At 36.7% G+C, this 17,013-nt stretch overlaps 1 long non-coding RNA gene across 2 annotated transcripts in view; it reads right to left on the bottom strand.

The window, feature by feature from the left end:
- Nucleotides 1-17,013, bottom strand: part of LOC141550055 (uncharacterized) — a 62,818-nt gene that overhangs the window by 40,666 nt on the left and 5,139 nt on the right. For both annotated transcript variants that reach the window (XR_012484507.1, XR_012484506.1), the window contains exon 2: nt 15,683-15,740. This is a non-coding gene — a long non-coding RNA (uncharacterized LOC141550055). The remainder of the gene's footprint in view (nt 1-15,682; nt 15,741-17,013) is intronic.

The raw sequence follows: 17,013 nt of genomic DNA, 5'->3' as shown, positions 1-17,013 counted from the left end.
GAAGAAATTTATGGCCAAAGAAGAGCTGTAGAACATTATGAAATGCAAAACAGTTAATTTTGATTACATTAAATTAAAAAGATTTTGTAAAAAAAAAAAAAAAAAAAAAAAAAAAAAAAAAAACTAATGCAGCCAAGAATAGAAGAGAAGCAAAAAGCCGGGGGAAATTTTTTTATATCCAGTGTTTCTGATTAAAGGCATTTTTAAAATGACTCAAATTCATAAGAATATAAGCCATTTCCCCCAATTGATAAATAAGCAAAGGATAAGCACAGACAAATTTCAGATGATAAAATTAAAATCACTTTCTAGTCATATGAAAAAATGTTCTCAATCATTATTGATTGGAGAAATGCAAATTAAGGCAACTCTGAGGTACCATTTCACATCTGTCGTATTGATAATCTGAGACAGAAAATGTAGGATGTAGGAAAAATGGACTAATGCATTATTGGTGGAGTTATGAATTGATCCAATCATTCTAGAGAGCAATCTGGAACTATACCCAAAAGGTTATCAAATTGTGCATACCCTTTAATTCAGCAGTGTCTCTACTGGGTCTATATTCCAAAGAGATTATAAAAAAGGAATAGGACCCACATGCACAAAAATATTTGTAGCAGCTCTTTTTGTAGTGGTTAAGGAACTGGAAATTGATTGGATATCCTTCAACTGAGAAATGGCTGAATAAATTATGATATGTGAATGTTATGGAATATTCTATAAGAATATTCTATAAGAAATGATCAGCAGGCTGATGTCAGAAAAGTCTGGAAATATTTGTATTAACTGATGCTAAATGAAGTGAGTAGACCAAGAAAACATTGTTTACAGCAACAAGATTGTATGATGATCAGCTGTGATGGACTTGGCTCTTTTCAACAATGAGATAATTGCAGGCAATTCCAATCAACTTATGATGGAAGAAAACCATCCACATCCAGAGAGAGAACTATGGAGACTGAATGTGGATCACAACATAGTATTTTTCACTTTTTTGGTGGTGGTTTTTGTTTGCTTGGTTTTTTTTTTTTCTTTCTTGTGCTTTTTTTCCCTTTTGGTCTGATTTTTCTTGCTCACATGACAAATATGGTGATATGTTTAGAAGAACTGCACATATTTAACCTAGATTCCATTGCTTGCTGTCTATGGAGGGGAGAGGTAGAGAAAAAAATTGCAACACAACGTTTTGCAAAGATGATGTAGAAAACTATCTTTGCATATATTTGGAAAAATAAAAAGCCATAAAAATAATGAAATAATTTTAAAAAGAAGATTGTTGTATCTCTTATTTTAAGAAGTGACCCAGCTTACTTCTGAATTGAGATAGCTCCTAATTCTTTGGACTCCTACCAGTATGGGAAGCAGGAGATAGAAGGCAGAAGCTGATCACTCTCCTCTTCTCAGAGAGAATCAGTATTAGCTAGAATTATATGTATACGTTTTTCCTTAAATGTTATTAGTTTAGGGGAGGGGAGTTATCTCTCCAAGAAGTGAGCATGGCTGACATGAGCACCTCCTAAAATGGAAGTTCCAAAGATAGTTTTCTTTTATATTTCACAGAAAATACAAAAGATACAAAGGACTCACAGGTGCCTGTGAACATAAAACATTGACCTAGAATATTTGATTCCTCCCCACAAGATAAAAAACACTTTGTGGGACTGATAAACAAATCATTTTCATTTGCTTCTACATGAAAACTGGCCAACTCACAATAATGATCTCACAGCAACAATAGGAGTAGCAATGAGAATAATAATGAGATCTCTTTCCCATCCAGCTGAACTGTTAGATTTTTAGTTGCATGGCAATCATTTGTAAAAGACATTCTTCTTTTTCTAAGAAGTGCAGTGCCAGGGAAATCTTCCTAAAGGATAAGTTTGCTCTTATTGACCTTGAAAAAAAAACAGGAAGTCATATGTCTAAATTATGGAACTAGGGAGTTCTCCAGTCTTGGGACTGCCCGTGTGGTACTGCTTAGGAAAGCTTCCTTTTCCAGTTATGAGACTAGATTCTGCTATTATTAACTTATGAAATTCAGAATTCTCCCCACTCCAACACTTATTGTTGAGGTTTAGTAACATGTATAAGAAATGTCTACCTGAAGAAAAAGGGGAAAGTATGTATGTATACATGTGTGTATAAACATATACATATATAGACATGTACATATATGCATGTATATATAGTTATGTCGGAACACAAAGCAGTATTATGTATATATACATATAATACATATCACAATACACATTATGTGTGTATATGTATATATACACACAATATCCTATATTCCTATATGTGTGTGTAATGCAGTCACATATATGCATATTTTATCACTACTGCTTTTCCTAGAGGGAAAGAGGATCAAAGAAGAGAGAAATCCCCTCTTTCTATATTTTTTGCTGCATTCCAGAAGGCACAAGAAAAAATGGAAAGAGGGAAGGCTATGGAGAGAGACAGACAGAGAGTCAGAGATAGAGAAAAGGAGAAGGACAGACACAGAGAGTGACAAAGAAACACACAAAGAGACAGAGAGGTACAGAGGAGGAGAGTGAGAGTGACAGAGATACAAAGAGAGCGCCTGCCTATGGGATGAGCTTGCTTTTATTGACCCTGAAAAAGAACAGACAATCATTAGTTTTCTGTATCACAATGGTCCAGACCTGGTAATCTCATCCAGTGACTTGGAAAAATTGATCAGGGACTGCCCTCATCCACCACTTATATAGGTTAGATTTCAGACGAAACTTCCTAAAAATTAGAAGTATTCAAGAATGAAATGGACTGCCTTGAAAGATAGTGAGTTCTCTTCAAGCAGAGTCAGCATGATTATTTCTCAGGTATATTAAATCACTGAGGATTCCAATTCCAGTATGAACTAGACTATATATGACTATCAAGATTTCTTCCAATCCTAAAATTCTGTAAAGTCACAGAACTGGGAAGTACTCCAGTACTCCAATTCCAGTATATTTTCCTCCAAACCATCTCTATAGCCCACTACCTCTCAAGAAACAGGATGACCCAATGGGAAGAGTAGAATGAAGATGAATACTGGAAGGAAATCAAGAAAATGAAGCATGTATACAGGAGGGAAAACCAGGCTAGCCAGGAGACCCAAAGCCAGGAATAGAAAAATGAATTAAAAGAGCTAGGGATGCTGAGCCTGGAGAAGACTTTTAACAGAACTGTCAAAGATGTACTAAAATATTTGAGCAATTACCTTTTAGAAGAGAGATTAGACTTATTTTACTTGGCTTTAGGAGGTAGAATTAGGAATAACAAATAACAAATTAGGGAGATAGGTTTCAAGAAGGTGTAAAGAAAACCTTACAAATACAGAGCTGCCCAAGATTATGATGAGATGCATTATGAGGAAGGATATCATTACTGGAAGTCTTCAGGTGGAGTCTGGATGACACTATTTTTCAGGAATGTTATAGAAAAGATTTCTATTTGGTTAAAGATTCAACTAAATGGCCTCTGAACTTTCAGCTCTGGCATCCTGTGAATTGGGCCGACTCTCATTAAAAGAGTTTGGACATAGACTTGTGATGGAGCCATATGCATTCAGAGAGAGGACTATGGGAACTAAATTTGGATCACAACATAGTATTTTCACCTTTTTGTTGTTTGCTTGCTTTTTTTTCCTTTCTCATTTTTTCCTTTTTGGTCTGACTTTTCTTGTGCAGCATGACAAATGTGGAAAGAAGTGTAGAAGAATTGTGCACGTTTAACATATATTCGATTACTTGCCATCTAGGGAAGGGAGTGGGAGAAAGGGAGGGAGAAAAAATTCAGAACACAAGATTTTTGCAAGGGTGAACATTGAAAACTATGCATATATTTTGAAAATAAAAAGCTAAAAAATGAGTTTGAACAGAAAGGGGAAGAGAAGAGAAACTGAAAGAACAGGAAAAAAAAAAAGCCGCAAGAAATCCAAAGAGCTTTACAAGTATTCTCTCATTCTATCCTCCCAACAATCCTCCTTTTACAGATGTGGAAACTAAGGCAGACGGATATTAAGTAACTTGCTTAATATAAGTAATTGAAATAAATGAATATCTGAGATAAGATTTGAGCTTAGGGCAAACTAGGTCAGGATTTAGCTAGCCTCGGAGGAACATAAGGATGATATAAGGAAGAATATAAGAGGAGCCGGCCAGAAGGATTCTAAATATTTAGCTTAATCTCTTCATTTTGCAGTTGAGGAAATAAGCCACAGAATGTAGTAAAAAATTTCCCCAGTGGTCAGATACTGAAATACAAGCAAAGCTGGGACCAGAACCTAGTTTTTCCAGAATCTCAAAAAGTCCCACATCATTTTCTTTAACCTCTTATTTCTTTAAAAGAGGAAATTGAGACCCCTTCTCCCCTTAAAAATTCAGTGATTTGCCTAAAGTCATCCAGAGCAAGTTAGCAGTGGAAGTGGAAATAAGTAGCTCCCCTGATCTAGTTCTTTTCTTTACCATGTGTCATATTTCCTATACTAAATAGAAATACATCTCCCTGTAACTTCCCCATATTGATTCTAGTGTCTACCCATGAAAAATAATTCTAATCCCTCACCATCCTGAGAGCTCTCTTCTGGATGTTAACTAGTACTTAGTCAAGTGATTAGGCCAAGGGCCAATAATCTCACTGCCCTGAAGTATTGTGTTCAGTTCTGGCCACCATATTTTAAAAGGGTCATTGGCAAATTGGAGCCCCTCCAGAAGGCAACTCCAATGTTACCTACTTTATAAGAACACAGTGAAGAATTAGAAGAGAACTGATAGTTGTTTTCAAATTAGCCAAAAGATTGTTTTGTGCAAATGAGTTAAAGTGGATTTGGGCCTTAAGTGAAAAAAAATTTTTTAATAGTTAGATTTGAGTTAGAACAAATGGAAATGGATTTGGTTTTAATTAAGTCAGATTCTAAGAAGGCCTTTGAGGGTGGGTAGTATTGGCATCCTATCCCTGAATGACTCTACATTGGCTGAGCTGGAGATGGAAAGTCCCAGACCCCTGTTCCCCCCCACTGCTATCCCAACTCTCTGAAGCAGGTAGGCCATGGGAGCTGGGAACCCCAAATGATCCATAAAGATCAAATATCACTAGTTGGGAGGTGGAAGAAGGAAGGGGAAGGGACTGGCGTCAGAAACCTCTGGACTGTGACCAGAAAAACAAAAACTGATGTAAGGGAGGAGCCCCAGGTCCTGCTCTCATCTTCCAGATGCAAATGATTCTGTCTGGCCACAACAGGCACTCAATCAATCATCCTAGATAATCACATCTTACTTCTACTCATTTCTGAGGAGAGCTCCACAGTCCTCCTGTTCTCATGGAGTTTGGTATTGTCCTTAACTTTTCCCTCTCCCTAACTAAGCCCATAGTTCAATCAATTGCCAGATCTTATCACTTAATATCCTCCTAATGGGTATCCTTGATTCATCTCTCAGACAGCTTAAAAAAATGATTTTCCTAAAGCACAGGTCTGACTGTATCCCTTCTTTATTCAACAAATTTGTTACCTTTACATTTGTTACCTTTACATTCAAATAAAAGCTCCTTGGTTTGGATTCTAAAGCCCTTCCCAGATGGCCTTGTCCCTAAGCCAGGAAACCCCTTTTCCCTCCTTTTTGCATTGAGAGCCCCATTAGACTAAGGCCAAAAACTGGCTTTTCCTTTCTTTTCATTCCAATATTTAGTACAATGCCTTGAAAACAGTGAGCAGTTAATAAATGCTTGTTGACTTGGCTCCACACCACTTTAAAATCCCTTATTTCATTTAAAATTCAGCTTTTCTCTACAAAAATTGGAACATCTAGGTGGCACCACAGTGCCCAGAGTACAGGTCCTGGAAAACTAATTTTCCTGAGTTCAAATACGACCTCAGAAACTTACTAGCTGTGTAACCCTAGGCAAGTCACTTAACTCTGCTTCAGTTTCCTCATCTGTAAAATGGAGAACAAAACTGCAAACCACTCCAATATCTTTGCCAAGAAAACCTCAATGGGATCAAAAAGCTGGACAGAACTACACAACAAAAACTATTTTTATTTTGGATAGAAAGATGAATATCTTACCTAAATTACATTTGTAAACTCCTTGAAGATGAGGAATGTTTCATTTTTACCTTTCAGCACCTAATATACAATGGTTGGTGCATAGTAGGTATAAAAAGCTTGTTTATTGGTCAAACACTACCACCACTATTAGAAATAACATCCACCTTTTCTATTAATTTCCATTCAATCACTCAATTTTGCAACCTCAAAATTATCTTCAACTCCTCAATTACTCATTTACCATAGTTATATTCTGTTGGTATCTTGACATTTCTACCTTTATAATATCTTTTAAATGTTACCTTCTCTTCACTCACAAAGGTATTGCCTTTATGGAGGTCCTTGTCATCTTTTGACTACACTAAACTACTACAAAAGTAGTCTTTTTAAAAAATAGTATTTTATTTTAAATTCTCTCCTGTCTCCTCCATCCATTGAGAAAACAAGAAAAGCACTATGAATATGTATAGTCAAGTAAAATAAATTGCCTCATACATTGTTATTTAGTAATTTTCAACCTTGACCAACTTTTTATGATTCCATTTGAGGTTTTCTTGGCAAAGAAAGAGCACTTTGCAATTTCCTTCTCCAGCTCATTTTACAGATGAAGAAATTGAGGAAACAAAACAAAACAAAACAAAACAAAACAAAACAAAACAAAACAAAACAAAACAAAACAAAAAAAAACAAAAAAACAATCACACAGCTAATAAGTATCTAAGGCCAGATTTGAATTGAGGAAGACTCTAGGCCTGCAATCTATCCAATGCACCAAGTCTCCTCTTTCTCCTCTCCTCTCCTTCCTTCTCCTTTTTCTCTTCTCCTCTCCTCTCCTTCCCCCCCCCTCTCTCTCTCTTTCTCTCTCTCCTTTCTACTTTCCCCCCTTTCTCTCTCCACCCCCTTTCTTACTTCTCTCTGTATATGTTTACATGCATATACACACAAATACATATACATATATACATACACATATATTCTATCTACACTGAGTCTATCAGCTCTCTATTTATAGGCAGATAGCATATTTCAGTATGAGCTTTTGGAACTATGGTTGGTTCCATTGTGTGGCTATAAAGATTTCCTAAGTCTTTCAAAGTTGCTTGTCTTAATAGTATCATTGTTACTAAATGAATTTTTTTCTTGATTCTGCCCACTTCCTTTTGTTTCAGTCCATAAAGGTCTTCCCAAGACACAATAACCCATCACATTCATATACCATAACTAGTTGGTTGCAAAATGGGTACAAAAGCTTTCCAACTAGTTTCCTTCCCTCAAGTGTCTCCCTACTCCAGAATTCATCCTCCTCACGTGGCTGTAAAGTGATTTTCCTAAATTTCAGTTGTGATGATGTTATACTCTTCCCATCCCCCCATACATAGACATACTCACACACATTAAATGTAAGTTGTTCCCTATTACTTCCAGGATCAAATATGGAAATCCTTTATTTGGCATTTAAAACCTTTTATCACCTGGCTTTTTCTATCTTTCCAGTCTTCTTATACTTTTCTGTCTTCCATGAACTCTCCCATCCTTATCTACTTGCTGTACCTTACACAAGACTCTCCATTTCTGGAATCCAGTACTTCACACTGGCTATCCCCTAGTCCAATGGCAAGATACAGAACAGGACAACTGGAGATGGCCCTGTATGTGGCTTGACCTGGGACCTTTTGTTGGCCAGTCAATGAGAGCCAAAGTGCTTTGGGTTTAAGAAGGAAATCTTGGGAGGTTTTAGCAATCCTTTGAGCAAAGGATCAATAGTTAAAGATGTGGTTTTTTCTTCCTTCTTGCTTTCAGTGATGGCAATAGCAGATTCAGGACAGAATTACTGAAAGTCACATTAACTCAGTGACCCCGTGTTGGGGGAAGCCACACTAAGCCTGTAGCTCCTTATTCAACCTGCTTTTCATCTTTGTCACTACCTGCACTACCTGTGGGCATAGGGGGTGCTCAGGGAGAACTAGCCCCTCTGGTGTGAGCTTGGCTAATTCCTTCTCCGGCTGCTCATCCACCTTTGGTGTCCACCTTTATCCAGTGCTTATGGATGGCTGGCTCCGAGAAGCTGTCACACACCCAGTGGCCATACCCCAATAAACCTTTTCCACAGACGGGCTAAACCATGTTGAGTTATGATACCATCATGCTTTAAACATTCAAACCTCACATCAGTTGGGGGGAATCTGTCCAAAGCACGTGAAGATTTTCTGAGGCATAAAGAGCAGATGAGAATAATTTGTTCCAATTGGCATGAAAGTGGCAGCAGCAGGAGTGCTTAGAGCTTGGTCAGATATCAATCACTGCCAGTCATCTTGCCTTTAGCCTTGCCACTGGACCTTCTTGAGTCAGAAGAAAGAGTGAGATTGATAACTTTTTGCAAGTCTACCCACTTAAATCTAATTCATATACAAGTCAAGACATTACCCCATGATGTCACTGGTCCTCTTTGAAATGAAGGACAAACAACAACCCCTACCTGCAAATTGTCATGTACTTGCTATCTTTGGGAGGAACTGAGATGCAGGGATCCAACCTCTTTTGCTGGTATTGACCTATCTAAATTGTCTTTAACTCATTACGAAAGTTATCAATAAAAAGGTGGTCCCCACTTTTAAGCCATTGCTGATCTCCAATGATCTGCCAATCAACTTGTTTTAATTCTCTTTGTCCTGGGTTTTGCCTTCTTAATCAGGGTTAAAAAAAAAAAAAAAAAAAAAGAGTTTTCTTTTCAATAGTCAGTTTTTGGCCTTAGTCTAATGGGGTTCCCAATGCAAGAGGAGAGGGGAAAGGGGCTTCCTGACTTAGGGAACAATCCAAGCAGCAAGGCCATCTGGAAAGGACTTTAGAATCCAAACAAGGAGCTTATATTTAAATCTAAAGGTAACAAATGGAGAGCCATTAGAATTTGTTGAATTAAAGAAGGGATACACTCATACCTGTGTTTTAGGAAAATCATTTTTTTAGCTGTCTGAGAGATGAATCAAGGATACCCATTAGGAGGATATTAAATGACAATTTTCAATCATCAGGAGACCCAGTTCTAGCCCCAGGAGAGGGAGACTGGATTTCTAAAGTCCCTTAGTGCTCTAATCCCTGTAATTAGAAAATCTCTAATGAGGACTGGAAGAATTGTGTAGAAATAATTGTAGAATTGATAGTGGTACTAGAAATAATAGTGGTACTGATAAGGAGTGGAAGGATTGCGGTACTCTTGTAGAAATAAGTGTAGAAGTAGATGATCGTCCCTTCCATGTATGCAGTTAACCTGCATGACCTGCATCAAATCACTTAGTCTCAGTATATCTGGCCATTATGTAAGATTATTAATTGCAGAGCAGAGTGAACAGAAAATCTATTTCCCACTATTTCTAGGGTCCTTCTCTAAGCTGCAGAGGAATTGTCAGTCTGCATTTATAGTTCTCCTATGCCAAATCTTCTATCACCACATCAAAAGGCAGACAGAATATCTCCATTGTCTCTCTGTTCTTAACTCCACAAATAATAGATTTGGAGCCAGTATATAAATTCTATTCTTCTCCAGAGAACACAGGAGTCTTGAGAGACTTAGTTCAGGGGCCCCCTTGGGAGATAAAAGGTGTGTGGGGAGAGAGATCAATGTCAGTGTTCAGATGCCAGGCATTGAGAAGGGAAGGAATGTGCTGAGAGAACTTCTTTCAAGACCAGGACCCACGTCTGTGTTAGTTTGTGTATGAAGTGGAAAGGAGAAGGGCGAAAGAAGCATGGTTTTTTCCTGCTTGAGTGAACAGAATTCTTCTCCTCTTCCCCTCTGCCCCTCCCCAACCCCATCATCTGTCAGACACATGTCAAGACATTCCTGCCTTAGACACCATTAGTCCATCTGGTCTGGTTGGGGAAGTTTCTGAAAGTAATATGTTAGGGAATCTGAGACCCAGAGGAAGCAAAGTCTGAGTTAAAATTCAGTTGACATTGTGGTGTAATTTAAGAATACTAGACTGGGACTCAGAAGACTTGAAGTCTTCTACCAGTCACCCCAAGTCATTTTCTTCCATATCTCTGCTTCCTTAAGTGTATATAATAATAATTATTGAAACTAGATTTCCTGAGAGGTGGGAGGAAAGATCTCAAAAATTATGTTCATGCTCAGAAAGGTCTCAAAAATTATATTCATGTTCCCCATGCAAGAGAATATCAGAATTTGACTCATATTTGCTTCCACCTAGGGTTTCTACTAGAAAAATCCAGATTTGGCACAGGAGCTAAGACCTTAGTAAATGCCAGTTCCACAAAGACCATATGTAGCAAATAGCAAATAAACCCACTCATCCAAGCCAACAGCAAATAAAAATCAGAAAATATACAGATGAGTATATATACCAAACAATACAGAGAGTGAATGAGCTCTCTCCCTGGGAGTAAGAGAGTCCTAAATCTCATCCACCAGAAAATTCCCTAATATCTGGGGATAGGGACAGTATGAGGGTTCTGGCTCCTTTACATGTCAGCTTTTTCTTAGTCTTTCTCTCTCCTCAGGGACCTCCAGTATACATGCAACTATGTGTCCTCTGTTTCAAAAATTAAAGTCTAAAAATCTCTCTTTTCTCACACTCTCAACAAGTCTTTCTTTGTGCAGATTGGGACATTGAATAATAAAACTCTACTTATGAGAAAAGTGTGCTAATGGGCTTTGAGCAGAGAGTTACATTCATCCTACCATGTTTGGAACTCAGGGATAAAAGAGTCAAGCTTCTCTTTCTCCCCTACTTCCCACCAGAACAATCTGCATAATTTACAGTTATCTTTTCCAGATCTCAGGAGTTATGGGCATGACATTCCCTGAAATCTGGAAAATCCACATAAAAAAATGTTTGGCTGCCTTTTGTATCACAAGAATCTAATTTTTTTATTATTATTATTCTTTTATGGGGTGTTTACAATACCCTTTTTACAAAATATGGATTCTTGTTATATAATATTATATATATATTTTATGCATTTCTGAGGTTCTAAATTTTTTCTGTCTCATCTACTGGTCTTTGCATGTCATCTGCAACTTCCAACTTTCCTTAAAACGCCCTCAAAATTCCCATTTAATTTCTTATGGTAATCTGTGATAGAGGTATATCAAAACCTTGATGGGTAAAGTCAATATGTGGAAGAGATAACTGTATAAGATCAGTGAAGAGCAAAATACAAGTTGGCTTCTCTATATGTAGCTATCATTTAGTCTAAGAATTCCTCACTGGATCCAGGAACTAGGAATTATCCAGAAACCTCTCTTTAGGAGACTTGATAAAGGAACTCTTCTATGTCCAGGAGGACCAGAAATCCCAGAATTTTTCTCTTTGTTCAGAAACTCCTCCATAACTTTCAACTCCTCCTCCACTGTTGCTTTGGTTTGAATTCCTTAACTCTTTTGGTTTAGCCTGTGAATTTTTCATTCTGTTCTGATTCCTCTATTTGCTACTGTCTCTTGACCTCCAATACTCTCCTTTCTTAAGAAAGAAGGGGGCTGTCACATGGTTTATTGATAGCATTTTATTCCTTGAACAAGACACTTGGTCAAAGAGGCTTCCAAGGAATTGGAGTCATCTGCAGTTTTCTTTTGTCTGTCATAATTTTCCCTAACTCAGCTATATTATTAACCATGGCTCAATCATTTATCCTTAACTGTGCTATTGCTCCAATGGGCATCTAGAGCAAGGAGTTAACTTTGATTAAGAGCTAACCTTATCAAGAGAATTTCAGAGGAAGGTCTTGGGTGGGTCAAATTCAGTGATTTCCAAGATCCCTTCCAGCTCCAGCTTCAGTCTTTTCATATCTAAAGTGAGAAGTTGAAGCAATTGATCATAAAGATTGTTTCTAGTTTTACCACCTAAAAAAGAAAACAAAACGTAGACATTTTATGGTTTTTGGAGTCCTGGATTGCTCTACCTCTGAGGAGAAACTGAGTCCAAAGCAGAGTCTCACTAAGGCAGAGGAAAACATCCACATCCTTGTTCCTGGTAAATTCCATCCAGCCCCTTTTTCTGGCCTCCTCAAAAACATCTGGAAACCTCAACAGCATTACATAACTCTGGAAGTGATAGTATAAGAAAAGAGTGGAACTTACATAATGGGGGTTTTCTTACTTAGGATTTGTCTCTTTGTTTTATATCTGTCTCTGCTTCTACTTTTAGAGATAAAGGGGTAGAAGATTAAATAGTGTGCTATACTTAAAGGATAAGGGCTGGTGTTAGAATCATCATATTTCATTTGTTTATCAATAACGCAAAAGAAGCAGTGTGCAGAGAAACATCTCAAAGTCTGTAAGCAGAGGACATAAGCTGTAGACAGCTCTCTTAAGGAAAAGACTTCAGAACTTTACCCAGAACAGTGATCAGTCATGACTTCAGAAAGCTAGTGATGAAACATGCTTCCTGCTTCTCGGCAGAGAGGTGATGGATTGAACTATAGGAGTAGAATATGACACACATCTTCAGACATGATCAATTGATTTGTTTTTCTTGATTATAATTTCTTCTAATTTGTTACAAAGAAAGATTTCTTTGGGAAGGCTTCAAGGGAAGGAATACATATTTAAAAAGAAAAGAACAGAACATCAGTAAAGCCATACAAATGACAGAAGAAAAGTTTCAAAAGGAGACACAAACAAGGATAATAATTTTTTTTACTGTTCTATTCACTTTAATTTTAAAATCAGACTTATATCACTAGTGTATGAAGCTTCTTGTACTAATGTAGGATGATGTCTTCTCTCTAACTTGTCTTAAAGTGTCTTAAAGAGTTGTCTTGAGTGCTAGAGATTTAATGGCTTGCCCAGAGTCACATTGCTAATATCTGGCAAAGGAGGAACTTGAGTACAAGACTTCCTAATCCTGAGGGCAGCTCTTGATTCATTAAGTTGCACTCCTTTTAAAAAAATCAAACAATACATGTTTGAGGTACTTTTTTTTGCTCTTTGTATATTGAAATGTTAGTTTGCTTCTTTTTATTTAATGTTTCCCCCAATTACATGAAAATTTTTTTAACATTTGTTTTTTAAAATGTTGAACTTCCAAATTCTGTCTTCCCCTCCCCCCCTTCCAGGAAGTCACACAGTTTGACACTGATTATGTATATGTGCAATCACACCAAAAACCATTTCCATATTAGTCAAGTTGTGAAAAGAAAACACAGGACTCTCCCTCCAAAAAAAAAAAAATTTAAAGTATACTTCAAACTGCATCCAGACTTCATCAGTTCTTTCTCTGGATATAAATAACATTTTCATCATGAGTCCTTTGGAATTGTCTTGAATCATTGTATTGCTGAGAACAGCTGAGTGATTTATAGTTGATCATTCGTACAATATTGCTGTTGCTATGTACAATGTTCTGGTTCTACTCATTTCACTTTCCATCAATCCATTTAAGTCTTTCCAGGTTTTTTCTTAAAACATCCTGCTCATCATTTTCTTATGACACAGTAATAATCCATTACAATCATACACCACACTTGTTCAGCCACAACCCAATTGATGGACATCCCCTCAATTTCCAATTCTTTGCCATCACTAAAAGAACTGCTATAAATATCTTTGTACACACAGGTCCTTTTTCCTTTTTGTTTTTTAGTGTTTGATGATGACTTAAATTCAAAAATTAAGCTCTTTTGAGGCTTTGGCAAGTAAAGAGAATCATTCCAAGGAAATTCTGCTCTAGATAACTCCTAAAAATTTTCCTAACTGTGAGATCATTAGCAGCAGATGGCAGATACCCTTAAAAGTGTGTGAATTTAGGAGCTGAGGGTCACAGGGAAATAATTTAGTACTCTCACCTAAGAATGGAAGTTCTAAGCCTTACATGGGCTGTTCCTGGTGACTCAAGATGCTGTTGAAGTGCTGGAGGACCAACCAAAAGGCCTCTCTCTCTGCTTTTCTATGATTCTGTGATGATGAGCTCTTAGTCTTGGTTCCTCACTAACCTTGGGCAAGTTCTTTTAAAACTTCTCTGGGCCATAATTTCTTTATCTATAAAATGAGGAAGTTAAAAGAATTTACCAAATTTCAAAGTTAGAAGAGACTCAGCAGCCATTTGGTAGAATTCCCTTAATGACATATATTGACTAATAGTCATCCAGACTCTTTTGAAGAGATTATTTCATTCTTTGTACTTGTATTCTTAGATATAGGACAAGACAGAACCTGAAACATTCTAGATAACTAATAAATACTTGTTGATTGATTGGAGAACCTATTACTCTAAAGGCAGCCCATCCCACTTTGGAATAGTTTTTTTTTTTAATTAATTGGAGGAGAGAAAAGGACAAATGTGCAAAAATGTTTGTTGCAGCTCTTTTTGTGGTAGCAAAGAATTAGAAAATGAGTAGATGCTCATCAGTTAGGGAATGGCTGAATAAGTTATGGATGAAGGTAATGAAATATAATTGTGCTATAAAAAAATGATGAAAAGGTGATTTTAGAAAGACCTGGAAAGATATACACAAACTGATGCTGATGAATCAAGCAGTACCAGAAATACATGGTACATAGTATGAGCAAGATTGTGCAATGATCAACTATAAAAGTTTTGATTCTTCTCAGAGGTTCAGTGATTCAAGGCAATCCTAATAAACTTTGGATGGAAAATGCCATCTCAATCCAGAGAGAGAACTATGGAGACTGAATGTAGTAAATCAACACATGCTATGTTCATTTTTTATTTTTTTCTGTTTATTTCTCTTGTGGTGTTCCTTTTGTTCTGATTTTTCTCTCCCCACACAACTCATAAAGAAATGTATATTTTTTTAAAAATTAAAAACTAATATGTAAGCAGAAAAAATAAAACAATATTTAAAAAAAAGGTAATTGGGGTGGAGACAAGTAGATGGCACAGTGGATAGAACACTGGCCTTGAAGTCAGGAGGACCTGAGTTCAAATCCAGAATCAGATACGTCATACTTCCTAGCTGTGTGATACTGGGCAAGTCACTTAATCCCAATTGCCTCAGGAAAAATAAATAAAATAAAGGTAATCAGGATTAAGTGACTTGCTCAGGGTCACATTCAAACTGAATTCAGAGCCTCAGTATAGTTCTAATGGTTAGGGAGATTTTTTCATATCAAACTTAAATTTTCCTATCTACAATGTTTACTCATTCATTCCTATTTCTGCTTTATGAGGCCAAACTAAATATATCTAGTTCATCTTCTAAGCAACAGCTCTCCAAATATTTAGAGATATTAATTATGTCCCTCCTATATCTTCTCCAAGTTATATATCTCAGTTCTTTCAATTAATTATTCATTCTTCATTCACTTAGCATTTATTAAATACTTGTTAGAAACAATGCAAGATCCTGATAATACAAAGACAAATATGAAATATTCTCTGTTGTCAAGTTTTTATATTCTATTAAGAGAGAGGGAATGGGAGAGAGAGAAGATAGGCCTGAACATGAGGCACTTCATTATACTGGTTGGTCTAACTCTGAAGCTCACCAGCTTTTTAATGTTCTTCCTAAAACATGGCATCAAGTTCTGAACATAATTATTTCATATGTGGTCTGAGCAGTACAGGAGTTAGCAGCACCTAAATCAACAAACAATAAAAAGAGAATTGGTTCTGGAGTCCTTGAAGATGGGTCTTTTTCTTTACACTGGCACTTACCACCTACTTGACCCAATTGAACCAGTCACTCCATTTCTCAGGGCTTCAGTTTCTCCATCTGTAAAAGAGGCAGTCGGATTAGATGTGCCCTTTCAGCTCTAAATCTTATGATCTATACATCCTGTCTTTGTCATCCAGTTTAGGATCATCTACCAAATTAATAAATCTCTACAAAGTTAATAAAAATATAAAATAGCACCGAAATAAATGCTGAGTCCTGGAGTGCTCTGCTGGAACCCTTCCTTCATGCTGACATCAAACCTCTAAGAACAATCTTTTGGATATAGCCATTAAACTAATTCTGAATCCATCCAATTGTGCTATAATCTAGTCCACCAACTCTCCATTTTTCCAGTAAAGTTGTATCAATGCTTCTCTAAAATTTAGATAAATTGTATCTATAGTTTTATCTTGATACACATGTAGCCTGAGTCCCAAAGCCCATTGATATGGGACTCTGCTCTCATTGATGAAGACCAAAACCCCAAACCTGCTTGAGGGACAGGGCAGAGTTAGTGAGAACAGGAGAGAATTTGCTCTTCAGTCACTTCCAGCTTGGCAATCTCTTTTCTTTCTTTCTATTGCTTTGAATATCTTTAAGGACTTTGGGTTTTGCAGTTGCTTCAAGCATTTCTGGCTTCCATCTTTGAGAAAGAAAATAGAAAATACCCCACTTCAGGATACTGAAGGGAAAATAAGATTCTAGGAATAATCTGAGAGAAGTTGGTAATCCCCATACTCTCCCTATCTTCAGAGTTTATTATGCTAGAGACTTTGAGATTTTCCTCTTAGGTGAAATCTGGGATGCTCTCTCTTAATTGACCTGAGTTACCCTGCTCTCGATGAGAGAGCTTCTTTACTCTGGATTAACTAATATGTATTCTTCTATGTATATGTTTTCTGATTTCTGTTTTACTATGGAATTGGATAAATGGGTTTTATTGCTGATTTATATGTGTATTCATTGTGGAATTGATATTTGCTAAAACGGAAATCTAACCTTAAATAGAAATCTTGGATTTCTGCTTCCCCCATTAATAAAATGGTGATTGGAAGTTAGCTTGAACCTGAAAATCATGTTCCCTAGACTAAAACTTCTTAAACTTTGGGTTGTGATCCCATATGTGGTTGTGTAACTGGATTGGAGGGTCACAAAATTATGTTTTATTATCAGTAAATGTTTCATTTGTATATCTATTTCATATACATATACATATTCATATACATGTATATATATATATATATATATATGTATTCATATGGTTTCTATATATCTAGTCTAGGGGCAGATATTCTTAAACTTTTTCTACTTATGATTGCTTTTCACCTGA

Source organism: Sminthopsis crassicaudata, chromosome 1, assembly GCF_048593235.1.
Source record: "Sminthopsis crassicaudata isolate SCR6 chromosome 1, ASM4859323v1, whole genome shotgun sequence".
NCBI classification, from domain to species: Eukaryota; Metazoa; Chordata; class Mammalia; order Dasyuromorphia; family Dasyuridae; genus Sminthopsis; species Sminthopsis crassicaudata.
This window is presented reverse-complemented; position numbering and strand designations above follow the sequence as displayed.